Source organism: Onychomys torridus, chromosome 4 (assembly GCF_903995425.1).
Source record: "Onychomys torridus chromosome 4, mOncTor1.1, whole genome shotgun sequence".
In the NCBI taxonomy this organism is placed as follows: domain Eukaryota; kingdom Metazoa; phylum Chordata; class Mammalia; order Rodentia; family Cricetidae; genus Onychomys; species Onychomys torridus.
The window spans coordinates 87,853,197-87,868,761 of NC_050446.1; the positions used below are offsets into that span (position 1 = coordinate 87,853,197).

The 15,565-nt window shown below is 40.3% G+C and overlaps 1 protein-coding gene across 4 annotated transcripts in view; it reads left to right on the top strand.

The window, feature by feature from the left end:
• Positions 1–15,565, top strand: part of Fmn1 (formin 1) — a 365,829-nt gene that overhangs the window by 325,092 nt on the left and 25,172 nt on the right. The gene's annotated exons all lie outside the window — the stretch shown is intronic.

Genomic DNA, 15,565 nt, shown 5'->3' on the forward strand with positions numbered 1-15,565 from the left:
AATGTTCCAGCTTCCTAATTGTCTTTATGTACCAGCTGACAGGTATGCAGCCTTTTACAAATCTTTGATCATGTCATTTGAAATTTTGATAAAATCACTAGTAGTTTTTATTGAACTGCTCTGTGGTTGGACTTATTAATTAGTCCACCATTTAGGATGGCAAATATTAAGAATGTCATAAGCAGATTGCCCTTGCCAGCCTGCTTAGGGTATGTAGAAAATGGTAAGCTGTGGGCTGAAGTTTTTAACTTCACTATATGAGTGGTATTTAACAAACCACAAAGTAATTCCATTCAGTGCATCACTGTTTCATGGAGCAGCTATGCATGGCTGAGAATCATCCTTTTTTTTCCTTAAAGTAAGTAGGTGGTTTTGTTTTTTGTTTGTTGGTTTTTTCTTTCTTTCTTTCTCTCTTTCTTTTAAAGTTGGGTCTAAATTTACTACTTTGGCCTTTTTTTCTGCTTTGGATTTTTTTTTTCTATCTGTCATTATGTTTCTTTAAGAAGTTTATTTAAAAAAAAAAATTAAGGGAAGGAACAAAGCTAGCAAAGAAACAGATGTGTCCCATATAAAATATGCAATAAATCTTGTCCCACAAATTCTTTGCTCTGAACTTTCTGACAGAAACTGTCAAATATCCACTTTAATTCAGGTATAAAATGTTCATTCCGTGTCATGGCGCCAACTGCCATATGCCAGAATAAAGTTAGCGACCCGCCATAAAAACAGCAGCATAGGCACCTTTGAAACCGTACAAGTCATCGTGGGTGAGAACGACCCATATAAATCCATGGGGAATTAATCTGGGCTTTGCTACTATCCTGCTGCGCATTTACAATGAGCTCCTACTCAGGCACAGCAGCAGTAGTTAATACTTTTTAAAAGGAGAGAGAAAATAAGGAGGGCAGTGTGTCCCTTAATGAGCCTGCGCGGGGGGAGGGGCTGCCAGATCCAGAGGCAGCAGCTTCTCCGCTCCCCTCCCCCAGCTCTGGAATCCCTTGAGGAGGTGGGCCCCAGCCTGGGTTGAACATGTGGGGTTCCCCTGCCTGGCTCAGCAGATCACGTGAAACCAATCTCCCCTCCAAGCGCAATCATAGAAATGACTTCGGCTTCATAAATCATCCATCCTGCAGAAGGAGGTGACGGTGTTGGTTTTCTCCAGAAAAAAATATTTCAGGCCTACCATTTCAGGAGCTACCCACCCCTAAATCACCACCACCACCACCACCACCACCACCCCCTTTTTTTTTTTTTTCCTAAAATCACCTTCATGGTGGTTGCTCAGTTACCCCCAGGCTCCTGCCTAAAGAAGGTAGCCAGAGCTTCTCCAGTCTACCTAATATTTGCAACCTTTTCATGTCTCAGAGTTTGAGAGAGCCCATTCCTAAAGGGTGAGGCAGGGGGCTTGTCCTAGGCCCTTGGGCTTCACAATCCATTTTAAGAATTTAAGGAACTTAAATCAATCTCTCTCTCTCTCTCTCTCTCTCTCTCTCTCTCTCTCTCTCTCTCTTCTTCCATTAAAGGATATTTTCTTTGCTCTACATTTCCCAGATATCAAATAATTAAACATGAGGAAAAATAGTTTATTTTGTGGGATTAAACGCATTTTATCACTTGTAGACATCCAAAGCATTTTGTCTACTAAACAGAAAGGTTGAGGCTAAAGCCAAAGGGATGTATTATTTCCAAACTAAATCAAAACACATCAATCTGCACTCATTGTAGTTAATAATATCTTAATAATCCTACCTAAACATTTCTCCAATAAGGTCTCATTTAAGAAATACTTCCAGAAAATTGTTTGGCTAACTTGTGAGTTTCTAGCACATTGTTATATTTGAATAGGGTCCCATAGCCAATTTGAATAAAAGGGAAATTTTCCCTAATTATTTTCAATGATGTTAAATTTCAATATAAATTAATTATAAAATTATTCAATTAAAAGTTGACTTTAGCATATTAGGAGAAAAAGCATTATGGAGTTAATATGATTTCATACATAATAACTATCACCAGTATGAACTTACAGATAATTACATTCCTGAAGCTGGGTTAACATTATTAGGGGTCACTACTTCAAGATATGATCCCGTGCTACTTTTATTCTCATGGTTAATATATAAATGTTCTAAAAGGAGGACTTATTATATAATCTGGAAAAATATAAAGATTTCCTAAAAAAGGATACTTTAACCTTCATTCTTATTGAATCCATTTTCGAATCATTACCATAACCCAGTTTTTATCCATTGCTATGCAGATTTTTCTCATCAGAGCCTCCTTTAGGAGTGGATGGAGTTATCTGAAGGAGGCCTCTGCTGGGAGCTGGGTTGAGCTCACCATCAGGGCTTTCCCAACAGTACTTATACATAGTACAGTCCCCTTTTATACAACACCCCATTTCTTGGTCTCCTTGCATTGGCTCCAGTTATGGTCAGCTGAGCTAACATGCCATCTGTGTATCTTCTGCTGGCAGAGCAAATCAAATGTACTTTGATGTGAAAAATGTCTCCATAGTAGTTGGGGGATGAATCCCAGTCTCTTCAGTATTTTCTTTTACTAGAAATGCTACCTAAACAACCCCTGCTCACCTTCATCACTCTTAGATATGAGCAACATCACAGCTATGAAAGTTATGGGGGTTTTTTTGTTTTTGTTTTTTTTATGGTATCCTTGCTAGTGGGTCCATTTCAATCCCCAATGCAACAAATCCTTGTTCAAATGAAAGCAAAGTAGTTTAGAGGAGATTTTGATCTTGAAGCAACACTTAGTCAGGAAAGTTGAGCTGTTTTATTAAGAGTTCCTGTGGCCCCTTAAATTGGGCTTCCTAAGGATGCCTTGAATTGGGCAGGGCACTGTTGAAAGACTAGTTACAGCCAGGATAGGTCTCTGTGGTTACTTATAGGGGATTTTTGGCAGTGTACTAGCTGTTATGACTAAACATCTAAACAACTGTATTCTAGGAAGAGAGCTTCCATTATTTAACAAAATGCTTTAAGCAACAAAGGTAGCCGAGGTTTAGTGTAAATGAGTATAAATGAACAAGAAATATCCTTTGGAAGGGAATAGATGCCCTGTTAGATTTTTTTGCTCTTAGTTTTTGATTAGTAATGATCAGTCTTGAGTTATTAAAACATCATGTATACCACCTTTAAAAAAAAATCTAGTTAGTGCTTTATAATGTGATGAAAGCCATTGTTTTTAAGAATGGGAAAGAAGATCAAGCTCCCAGGATCTCATGCATGCAGGCCAGCACTCTACTCAGCTATACCCATTCTTTATATTGGATACATGTCTGGACAATTCATAAAATATGTAGAATGATTGCTTTATAGAGACAGTAGGAATCCATATCCATGTATGTATATTTAATATAAATAAAAAGGGTTCAGTGTTGGTAACTATCCACTTAAATTTTACTTGTGCAGATTCTCATTTTTCAGTTATAACTTATTTTTCTGCTCGATCCTATAAAGATATGACAGTTTTGTGTTTTTTCTAGCCAAGATGTATGGAGAATAACAGTGTGATACAGTAAAAGCTAGACAGGTAACAGAGAGCAGATTCTTTTTTGTTCAAATGAATTTTGTGACATTAGACAGATCACTCCCTTTTGGGTACACTCTGCCCCTGCATCCAAATATCTTTTGTTTGTTTGTGGGTTTTTTAAAACTATATTACATGACATTCATTTATTAAAAGGCAACTCAAATCATGTGAAAAACAAAAGCCCTTTTAACAAGAGAGGAGGGGTAGAGATCATAACAATTTGGCTTCTTGATTCCTTCTGATACTTAAATAGATAGAATATTGTTGTGATCATGCATCATTTCTGTGACACACATTATAAGATCTCAACCACAACCTATCTACTATTTTACATTCTTTTCTTCCCTTGTAATTTAAATTATTCCATGGCATTCCTCACGGCATTCTTTGCAAGCATGCTTTGGGGTTTGGGGATCTAATACTAAGTGTGTTCAACCTTGGGGAATTACTCTGGGGTGCACACGTTTCTAAAGGGATCAACAGGATGTTCCATTGCTCAAACAAGTATTGCTGGAGTACAAGAAATGGGGGACAAGCAAATGTTCTATATAGCAAAGAACAGGGGTGGCACAAGTCGTTATAGCAACTGGCATTTACTGGATGAATGTGCTAGGCCTTAGCCAAGTTAAACAGCTTCTCCAGACCCAGAAGTTAGAAAGTCAAGGAGTAATTTGATGTTTTGTCCCCACTACTATCCACAGTGTAGACATTAAATGACCTGTTTAAATCCTTTAGCCATGTCCCTGACACATCTTAGCACTTGGTGAGCTCTCAGAATAATCAGTGCTGACACCTGATCAGTTACATTAGATGGCTTCCTTAACAATTGCTCAGTCAGCAGATTGGCCCTCTTTGGGTGTCATTGGTGGAGACAGTTGGATGGAAGGGGATATGGAGCAGGATACCATTCTATAACTGAAAAATCCAATAAATATTTGTTATATACTTGATAAAATAAAATCTTACATTGGAGAACTTTGGAACTACAAAAATCCTAGGATATTACCTAGGGTCAACACTCATGCAAATTCGTCTCCAGGTAAGAAGGCATATTTTATAAATATGAGTATGGAGACGTATCTATAAAATACATGAGAAAACTTTTTTTTTTGTAAAAGGTATGTCACTTGATTAATACTAATCAGTAAAGGTATGTATTGGCCTGGTCCGAGGAGGCAGAGATTGAAGAACTGCCTGAGGACGCGACCACCTGCCTCCCATCAGTGTTAATTAGCCTCTCACCAGATCATTCTAACATTTTTACCCCCGTGGTCTGTTTTAAAGCACCAAGCGCCAGGAAATTCAGAGTGAAAGCTGACATTCCAACTCAGAACCTTCTCCCTGACATGCATTTTCCATAGGCCCTAGGTACCACATTAGCATGTGAGGATTCTGGTGAAAGGCAAAGCTTCTTGGGAAACAGTAGGGACATCAGACAGTGTACTACATTATGAGTCAAAACCCTAGATCCAGCTTAGATACCTAAGGAGAGAATGGATAAAAGAAATGTGGCATATGTACACAAATTTACTGTTTTTTATTCAAAGAAAAATGAAGTTATGATGATTACCTTCTTTTATCTGTGTTTCTTTGCTTTATGACCCTAGAGCCCTCTTCAAAGGTGGCAGTTACAATGCTTTTTCCTCATTCTTTTTTCCACAAGCCTTGGTTTTGTAGTGTAAAGGGACGTGGACATCAAACTGCATCCCTCTGGGAGCCATCAGATAGCCTCCCACCACTTTATACATAACATGCTGGTCATCTTCACTATGCCCGTATCTGGATACTGGCAAAGGAAAGCCCTGTGGCAAACCAGAAATAACCGTTCTTCTAGTTTAACCACAACTAGGAAAACTAATAAGATAGGGAGATGAAATGATATCATCTTTCATGGGCAAACATACCAAGAGAGTCAGGCGTGGTGATACACTCCTTTGATCCCAGAACATGGGGCAGATGCAGACAGATCTGTATGAGTTTGAGGTCAGTTTGGTCTACATAGGGAGTTCAGGCCAGCCAAAGCTACATAGCAAGACCCTCCCTCTAAACAAACAAACAAATAAATAGAATTTTAAAGGAGGGGAGTAAGATGTAAGAGCCCTCCCTAACTCAATGGTTCCATGTAACCAAGTGTGAAGAAAGGCCAAGGCTTTCTCGGTGTTGGCATGTTGCAGGCTGGCTTGCCAGAAGGTACTGCTTTTTCCTGGAAAAGCACACGAAGAGGTGATTTCCTAAGAAATGAAAAATGACAGGCATGTTCACATCACTTGGATGCCCCGTGAGCCAGAGCATGCTCCCCTTGTTTCCTCTTTAACATCGCCCAACTCCTCCACCTGTACTGCTATAAAAACATCGGCTTCTTTACTGTGTGTCCTGTGGGTTTATGCCAACCACACTGAGTCCATAAACCATGGTATATTAAAGTGTAATAGACTGTGTAAAGAATGCTTGGAAGATCTTCCAACCTCTATCGCTTCCCCTCACTTTACATTTTACTACCCTCTCTGAGTATTCATAAATATGACTTTATTGTGTTTAGAATAGAGTCCTCAATCTCTCTGCACAGTCTTCTTCGCCTACACCCATCATGTGAATGCGTGAGATCCAAAGTTCCAATACTTGGGGATATTTACATGCTGTCAGTCTTAGTCTGCATATTTTCTGAATGTCCAATCTTATTTATAGAACCTCCCCCTTCATCAAAATTAAGCCTAGGGAAAATATGTAGTATATTTTGAAAACTCATAGGCTAATGGTACTTGTACTTGTGAAAACAGTCCAAAATTTGGACTCCAAATGAAAGCAGTATATATTGGGGTAGAAATAGTATACCCTGCCATTTGGATGCTACTTTACTCCTATTATTTTGTTGCAAATGAATGAGAGAGGGGTGAGGGGGAGAGGAGGAGAGGCGGGATTTGAATTGTGCTACCAAGAAAGACTATGCTGTCCTCAGGAAGAGATGGTTCCCTGGGACTCTGTTCTGTTAATGTAGGTGATTCTGCTGTCCATTTACCCATCTTTCAAATAAGTAAAAACAACCATGATTGCCACTCTCCCGAAGCAAAATGGAGTAGGAAAGGCAGACCAGAAGCTGATGATCTCAAAAATGCACTGTGCACCATGCCATGGACATGGTTCTATTGGAGATAACATAAAGACCAGTTCTGCACAGCAGGAAGAGGCCTAGAGGGCTTCATTAAGCAGGAAAATGGTAAGCTTTATTTCTGAAGTGGAAAAAATTTTTGGCAGTGCAGCTTGGATGAGGAAGAGAAGGGATGAAGAGCCACTCAAAACAAGCAGCAGCCACTTGCCTCCCAAATAAAAACATTAGAGAGAAAGCCCAGACAATGTTGAAGTCCAGTGCAACAGGTGTGTCAGGCAAGAGTTGTGAGCAAAGAGAGCCTGGTCAGGAAGGCTTAGTGTGCAAGGCGAAAGTGCACTGGAGTCCCATGGGAGGGGGCAGATAGACAGACAGAGACCATTAAGCAGAATGATGGCATAATTGTCTTTTATCATAGGAATTCTAAAAGTTAGAGAAGGAACTTTTACTCTAAGACACTTATATTTAAAAGAAAGGAAGGAAGGAAGGTGTGGTGATACTTTATCTGTGTCCCCTAATAAGGTTTATCTGAGGATCGGATGCTGCAAGCTGCAAAATAGACAAAGTAGGATTTCAGCTGATTGTGACAAAGCTAACACCTGGAAGAAGACAAGGGCCTTCCAGAGGTCAAGCTGAGGCTCAAGGGGTCTTGGTGATATTTGTCTTTTGATTATCAGCTGTTTTCTGCTATGAGTTTCTTGTGTGCTATTGTACCTTTTCCATCATTTATTGGGCACTGTTTCCCCTCTACTAAAGGAATATTTAGGTAACCTTGTGCGCTGACAGCTATGCACAGCCAGAACCCCAGTTCAAGCCTCCTTGTAATTATTATCATTGGCAGCATCTGGCCAGGTCCCTCCCCAGATGGAGGAAAGTACCTTATCAGAGATACCTCTGTGTTCTCTAAGAACAGACTTAAGTGTTCAGACTACCCATTTGAGAAAGCCTGGTGGATGTGCCAATTAAGCTTAACTTCCTCCTTTCCCAAATCTTACCTCTAGAATTCAAGCCTGGTGGCCTTGCCCGACCAGGGGCTTGCTATTGCTTGGGTTTTATAACTGGATTCCTGGGAGACCTCGGAGGAACATGGAAAATGGAGAGGGATAAGGAGAGTACTGTGGACAAGATGGAAGATGAGGAAGAGTCAGATGGGGAAGTATTAGCTGGATAAGAACAAGATGAAAAGGACTTAGATGAGGCAGAATTAAGATGAGAGAATTAAGGTAGAACTTAGAGGGAACAGTAGATAAATATAGAGAGAAATCAGGCAAGAAAGGAGCTAGGCATGAGAACAGAACTGAAGCTGTGTATATAGGATGTTATGCCAGAGGAATTAAAGCAAGTGGACTATAGAGCTTGGTGTGCTGAGATTCTATTTCCCAAAAATAGTCCTCACCATTAGTAGTTCTCTCTCCTCTGGGATGTATAATATAAAGGATGGTCCCCCTAATATTATACAAGAATCATTGGAAAAAGCCAGCCACTATATTAGACATACAAGTTAGGCAATGGTAGCACGTCTTTAATACTATCACTCAGAAGGGCAGGGATTCCTCTGGATCTCTGTGAGTTCAAGGCCACTCTGGGAACAGAGCCATGCGTGGTGGCACATGCTTTAAATCCCAACACTACTTAAACATAAAGGTCTGGAGATCTGTACAGACACACAGGGAGTAACGGAGCTGGGCAGGAAGAGGAAGTGATGTAGCTGGGTGAAGAGAGGAAATGAGTTAGCAGAACAGAAAGGAATATAGGCTTGGGTATACAGGAATTAGGTCTCTTTGGAAGCTGAGGGTCAGTAAGGTGTGAGGTTAGCTTTGGCTTGTCCTATTCCTCTGATCTTTCAGAATTTACCCTAATATCTGGTTCTGGGTTTTTTATTAAGAAGACTGTTTAGTAATTCATCTTACAGAAAGAAAGAAAAAAACAAAGGAAGAAAGAAAGAAAAAGAAAGAGAGAAAGAAAACAGACTCCTCTATCATCTTTTCTGTGATATCTGGAACATGGTCCAGATAATCAAGCTAGATAACACAGAATTCAATGGTCATTAACTTGGAAAAAGTTTAGATTAATCCTAAGCACATCTTGCCTTACCTCTCCCTTCTTGACTCCTGGATATTTGTAAAACAGTAAATCACTTTCTCTCTTGAAGATTAAATAAGAACAAAAATGGCATGTCAGAGCATTAACATAAAATGATGGGAGGGATCAGGGCTCCATTGTTAAATAGGAAAATTTGGCATTTCCTGTAGAACATACTTGATCTAACCTTAAGGAATGACAAGAAAAATTCTCATCTACTAAAGTCTGTTGTGGATCTTATATCCTAAAAGAAAAATACTTTTCTGAAATGTTGTAATGACCACCCCCAATTCAAGGAGCCATGGGTGCATCTAAACAGATGGAATGTCTGGGGCAACTCTGCCTTACTGGGGAACAACACTGCCATCCTCCCAAAAGCATCTGCTCATGTGTCTCCTTCTGTCATATTTAGGACATTTGTGTAATATTTTGTATTTTTTCTTTGTTATCATATGTGTTATGGTTATCTGTGACCAGGGACTTTTTTTCTTTTGTATTTGTTTTTAAGTTTTTGTTTGGTGTGTGTATGTGTGTGTGTGTGTGTGTGTGTGTGTGTGTGTGTGTGTGTACATGAGTGTGAGTACCCACAGAGGCCAGAAGAGAGCATCATACCCTCTAGATCTAGAGTAACAGGCAGCTGTTAGCCACTGGACCTGGGTGCTGGGAAGTGAACTCTGACAGAGTAGGAAGTGCTCTGAACTGCCAAGCCTCCAACCTCATGAGTGTTCTTTGGTGTTACCAACATGATTATTTGGAGCCCATAAACTCTGCCTATGGAAGACTGGAAACCTACTCCATATATGTATGTCTCTGTCTTCTCCACAAACTGGCCATTTCTTCTTCTCCTTCTGTTCCTGGAGACACAATCAGGCCAGTTAAGAGCCCTATGGTGGCATCTGGGTGGTCAAAGTAAAGGAAGATCTCCTCATTTCGCATCTCCACCTAGGAATGACACATTTGAATGAGGAAAGCATGTCAGAGCACAAGATAGAAGTTAGATCTCTTTTTTTTTTTTTTTTTTTGCCAGAGCTGAGGATCGAACCCAGGGCCTTGCGTGTGCTAGGCAAGCACTCTACCACTGAGCTAAATCCTCAACCCAGAAGTTAGATCTCTTGCACCAAGTAACTAGCCAACCAGCCAATGCAAAGGAGACACTCCAGAGGAAACTGAAAGTGCTACTCCAGTGAACATACAAATATTAGTGACCCAGACAGGAAGTCAAACAGCCAAATCCTCCATTCTTAGAAAGCCGAGGGAGGAGACGTGGCTACAGGAGAAAAGTTTAAGGCAAGCTTCATCTCTGTGACATAAATCTAGAAACTAAATTAGCAAATAATGTTATCAAGGCTGCAGAATGTGTTACCCAGAAGTTCTAGCTTATCATTGAGGATAGTGGTTACATATTACAACAGACAGCCAATATATATGAAAAGGCTTCATATTAGCAGAAAGTGTCCTGGAGGACTTCCACAGCTGCAGAGTAGAAGTCAGGCTTGGTTTCAGGGCACAGGCTGACTCACCAGGGACTAATGCAGCTGGTAATTTTTTGCCATGTCTCTACTATGAACATCCCAAGACCCTTAAGGATACTAATTCTCCTGTTTGGGTTCCGTAAATGGAACAAGAACGCTTAGCTGACAGCACATCTGTTTTCAACATGGTTTACTGGGTTTTCTAAGCCCACTGTTGAGACTGCTCAGAAAGAAGAAGGGGGAAAAGGTTCCTCTCAAAATGCCATTGCTCACTGACAAGACGTCTAGTGGGCCAGGAGCTCTAATTGAGATGGACAATGAATTACAGTTGTTTGTTTCGTTTTTTTTTTTTTTTTTGTTGTTGTTGTTGTTGTTGTTGTTTTTCCTATAAACATAACAACCATTCTGCAGCCTATGAATTAAGGAGTATGTTTGACTTTTAAGTTTTGTTTAAATAAACTCATTTTGTGCCAGGCAGACCCTTCACCTGAGCAGTTGGGAGGCAGAGGCGGGAGGAATCTCTGTTAGTCTGAGGCCAGCCTGGTCTCCAGAGTGAGTCCCAGGACAGCCAGGACTACTCTATCTTGAAGAAGAACAACAAAAAAGTCATATAAATTCATTTTGTAACACAACACCTGCCACACATACTGATTTCCTCTGGTGATTAGAGACAAGATAGATTGAAAAACATCCTAGAAAAGACTCACCATTCTGGATTTATTTTGAAAAAGCATTTGTGATTCAGGAGAGGAGCTCAAAAATATCAACACTAGCAGGAGTTGGGAGGAAGTCGATTCCTACCCCTGTGTTTGACTTTGGGGACAATACTGTAATGCAGACAGATAAAAGAATTCGGATGAGAATCAGAGTCTGTAGCTAGAGTTTTCCTGCCTGGCCCAGTCAGGACAAATCTCTCTCACCCGCCAGTCCCACAGTCGCTCAGACCCAACCAAGAAAGCACACAGAAACTTACATAGTTTACAAACTGTATGGCCGTGGCAGGCTGCTTGTTATCTACTTCTTCTATCTTAAATTAACCCATTTCTGTTAGTCTATACTTTGCCACATGGCTTGTGGCTTACCAGTGTCTTTACATGTTGCTTCTCATGGTGGCGGCTGGCGGTGTCCCTCTCCAGCCTTCTACTTCCCAGAATGCTCTTCTCTCTTGTCCCACCTATACTTCCTGCCTGGCCACTGGCCAATCAGAACTTTATTTACACAGAGTGATATCCACAGCAAGAGTCTAAAAATGTGATTGAATTTTTACAATTTCAAGCAACAGATGAGTCGCTTCTTGTGAATAAGCAAAGAAAGTAGTTTTATGATCTACTGGTAAAGATGTCTGGTCATTGGGGTTGGGGATTTAGCTCAGTGGTAGAGCGCTTGCCTAGCAAGTGCAAGGCCCTGGGTTTGATCCTCAGCTCCACAAAAAACAAAAACAAAAACAAAAATGTCTAGTCATTACTGAAATAGCATCAAAGCATCTGCCCAGGAGTCCCACTACCACATCAATTATTCATCAAGAAACTGTTCCACAGATATGCCCAATCTGATGGAAGCAATTTAAATGAGGTTCCTCTTCCAAAGTGACTCTAGTTCATGTCAAGTTCACAAATGAACCAGCGTAGCTAGACATGAACCTGACACGTCTGTAGATGGCAATGTCGGGTGAAAAGGTTAGACACCCCTGGACATGTAGCCTGGATAAGAAGTTTGGAAGGCAGAATTGGCGTTAAGTGAGTCTTCTCATTGTTTGGAATTCTTTTAAATTACCTTTATTGTCTTAAAAACTGTGGCTTTATCCCCCAATTTGGAAAATAATTATATTTAACTTCCTATAGGCTTTTAAAGAAAGTCTTGTAAACAAGATCCAGGAGCAAGGTGGGAGTGCCCCATGTTAGCTTCCCATATCTCCTGATGCCAGCTGACACCCCCCCCCCAATTTAATCTTCTAACTTCAAACTTAGTCTTCTAAGAAGCCTATCCACCCTACCCCCACTAGTAATGCCACAGTTTAAATTGTGGGGGAAAGAAAACTTAGAAACACTGAAATGTCACTTACTCATGTGACTTTGTCTAGTAGAAGATTAAGTATATTCCATACATAGATACAGGGACATTAGTTAAAGTTGTAGGATAAGGAAAATTTTCACAAGGTTCATTATTATCAATATATTGTACCCTCTGTTTTGAAGCTAGTACAAGCATATGGGTACTCCAGCTTTGACTGTCTAGACTAATTCAGTAACTCACTCACAAAGGCTCCTTTTGTGGGTGTCATCTGTGCTCTGAAAAATCACCTGCTACCAGTTGCTCACAGTGTGCCCTATCCTGTCGGGTTTAGCTACCTTTATTCCCTAACTCAATTCCCAGTTCTGTGGAGATGCAGCTCTGCTTTCTGCTAGATCCCAAGCACTTAAAACAGTCTCTGACCACATGGAATCTACACATGAACTCACCTAGTTCAAGATGCTGATAGCTACTTCAGGCTGGTGGCACTGGTTGCCAAGGAAGTTATAACCAACAAGAGTATTCTCGTTGCTGTATGGAGTGTTGCTAAACATTAACTGATCCTTCCTTCTCTCTGAAATGTGGAAGATGCAGTAATAAGATGAGCATCTACCATCTCTTGAATGGAACAGAGCTTTCTCATTGCCTTGTCATTTCCTATCCACCTACCCACTCCAGGACTTCAACTCCAATTCTGAGAAGTGAGGGATCAAATTTGAGATCATTGGGATTCTTACACTTGGCCCCAAAGTGCTTTATTTGTTAATAATATTGGAATTTTAGTTTCTGAGTCCATGAATTCAGCCTTTAAATATTTTCTTTATAAACAATATGTTTGAATTTGACTTAAATGGAGCATTTGGTAACTTAAAATGTGTCAGTGGCACTGTTGGAAATGTCACTCCTTGTGGTAGCAAAATATGTTAGGCTGGTTGAGAATCTACATCACAGTGTGTCCCTTTCTGTCTGTACAGAGCCCCTTAGCATGGAAAAAGTGAAATATACTAGGTATTATCACTTTCCTTAGAACCCTTTCTCCCAAACTCTCAGAGATTCTGTGGAGTTCATTACCTCTCAATAATACCTGCTTTGCATTTTCAAACGTTGTTTCTTTTCAAGTCACCATATTTGAAGTGATATTGAAGGTCTAACCTGCTGGTTTATTCAGTTTGAATATACTATTTCTTGTCACTAAATTCATATGTAGTGACAGATTGGCCATAGTTGACTTGATACATCATAGATGTGGCCGACTGGAAACTATCCAATGACAGAACAGCATAGGTGCTCCAGGAAGACCATCAAATCTCAAAGGAATTTGTCCTTCTGTTTAGCCATGCATGTAGTTTAAAACCATTTGACATAAAGAAAAATCTTCGATTTATTTCACATTTGAGGGACACTTGGAACCTGAGAGATTCAGGTTATTTCTCAGCATCTGATTAGCAGAGAATCAGATCAATGCAAAGAAAGTCTTTTGGGACTATGGGGAAGTCTTATAACAAAGGAGGGCCATAGTACTACTTAGTCCCCATAAAATGATGCACTTATCAAAGCCAGACCACTTGAAATATAATGTACATGGTAATGACATACCACACTATTCCACAATATTTAGTTTACATTTATATTCTAAATATTCAGTTGTTTGCTTAGGGAAGCCAGTTTTAAGTACTTCATGACCAATATACACACTGATGTATATAAACAGCAGAAAGCAACAAAACTGTGAAGACACTATTCTCATGGAGCTTATATTCTACTGTGGCATTATAGGCAGATATATGGTATTAGGAGTAGTCTCATCTGTTGGGCAGATAGAGGCAATGGGTGGGGAAGTGCAGCATAAAGGAAGAGACTGTGAGGGAGGACCTGGGGATGAGGTGGGAATGGAGGTTCTTCTCCATGGTGAGACCTGTTGGAGAAGCTGGCATTGGAGCTGAGACATAATCCAAGGAGGGAGACAGCTGTATAGAGTCCAAGCGGGGTACTCCAGGGAAGAGAAACCACAGGGGCAAAGAGTCTCAGATGCACTCAGTGTTCTCAAACCTCTTCTGGCCACACAGAAATGAACATGGGAAAGAAAGGATGGTGTCTCCTAGGAGCCAGGGCCTCCTAGGACATTATGAACACTTTAGAAGTTATGTCAAGTATGATATCAGGGAGGGGGCCCATTTCTGAATGAGTGACAAAGAAAATGAGGATGATGTGTTAATAAATGCTGTCATGTTGTGGAGGGAGCATGTGTTGTGTGCTAAGCCCTGTAGCTGCATTATCTCATTTAACCTTGACAGTGATTACTATGGCTGTTCTTGGAGGACAGATGAGGCAATGATTAAGCATTTGGTCATGAGTAACTTCTCCATAGTCACACACAAAGGTAGTAAGTGGCAGACCCAAGTTTTATACAATGTTAATATTGTAAATCCTTTAATACCCTTCATGAAGTATCTCAATAGAGATTATTATGACTGACTTTTTGTTCATTCATTTAAAGTCATCTTAGATCCCCCATAGATTATGCTGTGGCCTACTTATTTGGGGGGGGGGTATTTTAAAAGTATGAATGTTATTTTCATACATAATAATACCATCTTCAAAGTAGAAAAAATTTTAAAACTCCTAGAATGGGGGTTGGGGATTTAGCTCAGTGGTAGAGCACTTGCCTAGTAAGCGCAAGGCCCAGGGTTCAATCCTCAGCTCCAAAAAACAAAACAAAACAAAAAACAACAAAAAACCACATTAAAAAAAAAAATAGCCGGGCGGTGGTGGTGCACACCTGTAATCCCAGCACTTGGGAGGCAGAGGCAGGTGGATCTCTGTGAGTTCGAGGCCAACGTGGTCTACAGAGCTAATCCAGGACAGGCTCCAAAGCTACAGAGAAACCCTGTCTCAAAAAAACCAACCAACCAAACAAACAAACAAACAAGCAAACACCTAGAATGAAATCTCCTTATTAAATAATCCCAGAACATGAACTCTTCGTCTGTAGATTCATGTTGTATCTCAGTGTCATTAATTTCCACAGTAATCTTATGCATTTTCTTTCCTAATGCATTTATAAAATGTTGATCAGAGACAAACATCCATAGGTTCCCCTAGACTGACAATGAACTTGTGAATGGAAGGAAGACTGTGCAAGGATTCTTGTGCTTGCTCTGGAACTCCAGCAGAGTTGCTTCAGACACTACTCTACTATGTTTGGGGGTGAAAGAGAGCACAATGGGCCTATGGTAAGGATCATGAGGAGGCCAGCTATAGCTCGAGCGACCACATCTATCAGAACTTTTCCAATTTATGTATTTTTCCAGCTATAATTATTATCATTCCCTTTTACTCTCAAGGGTGT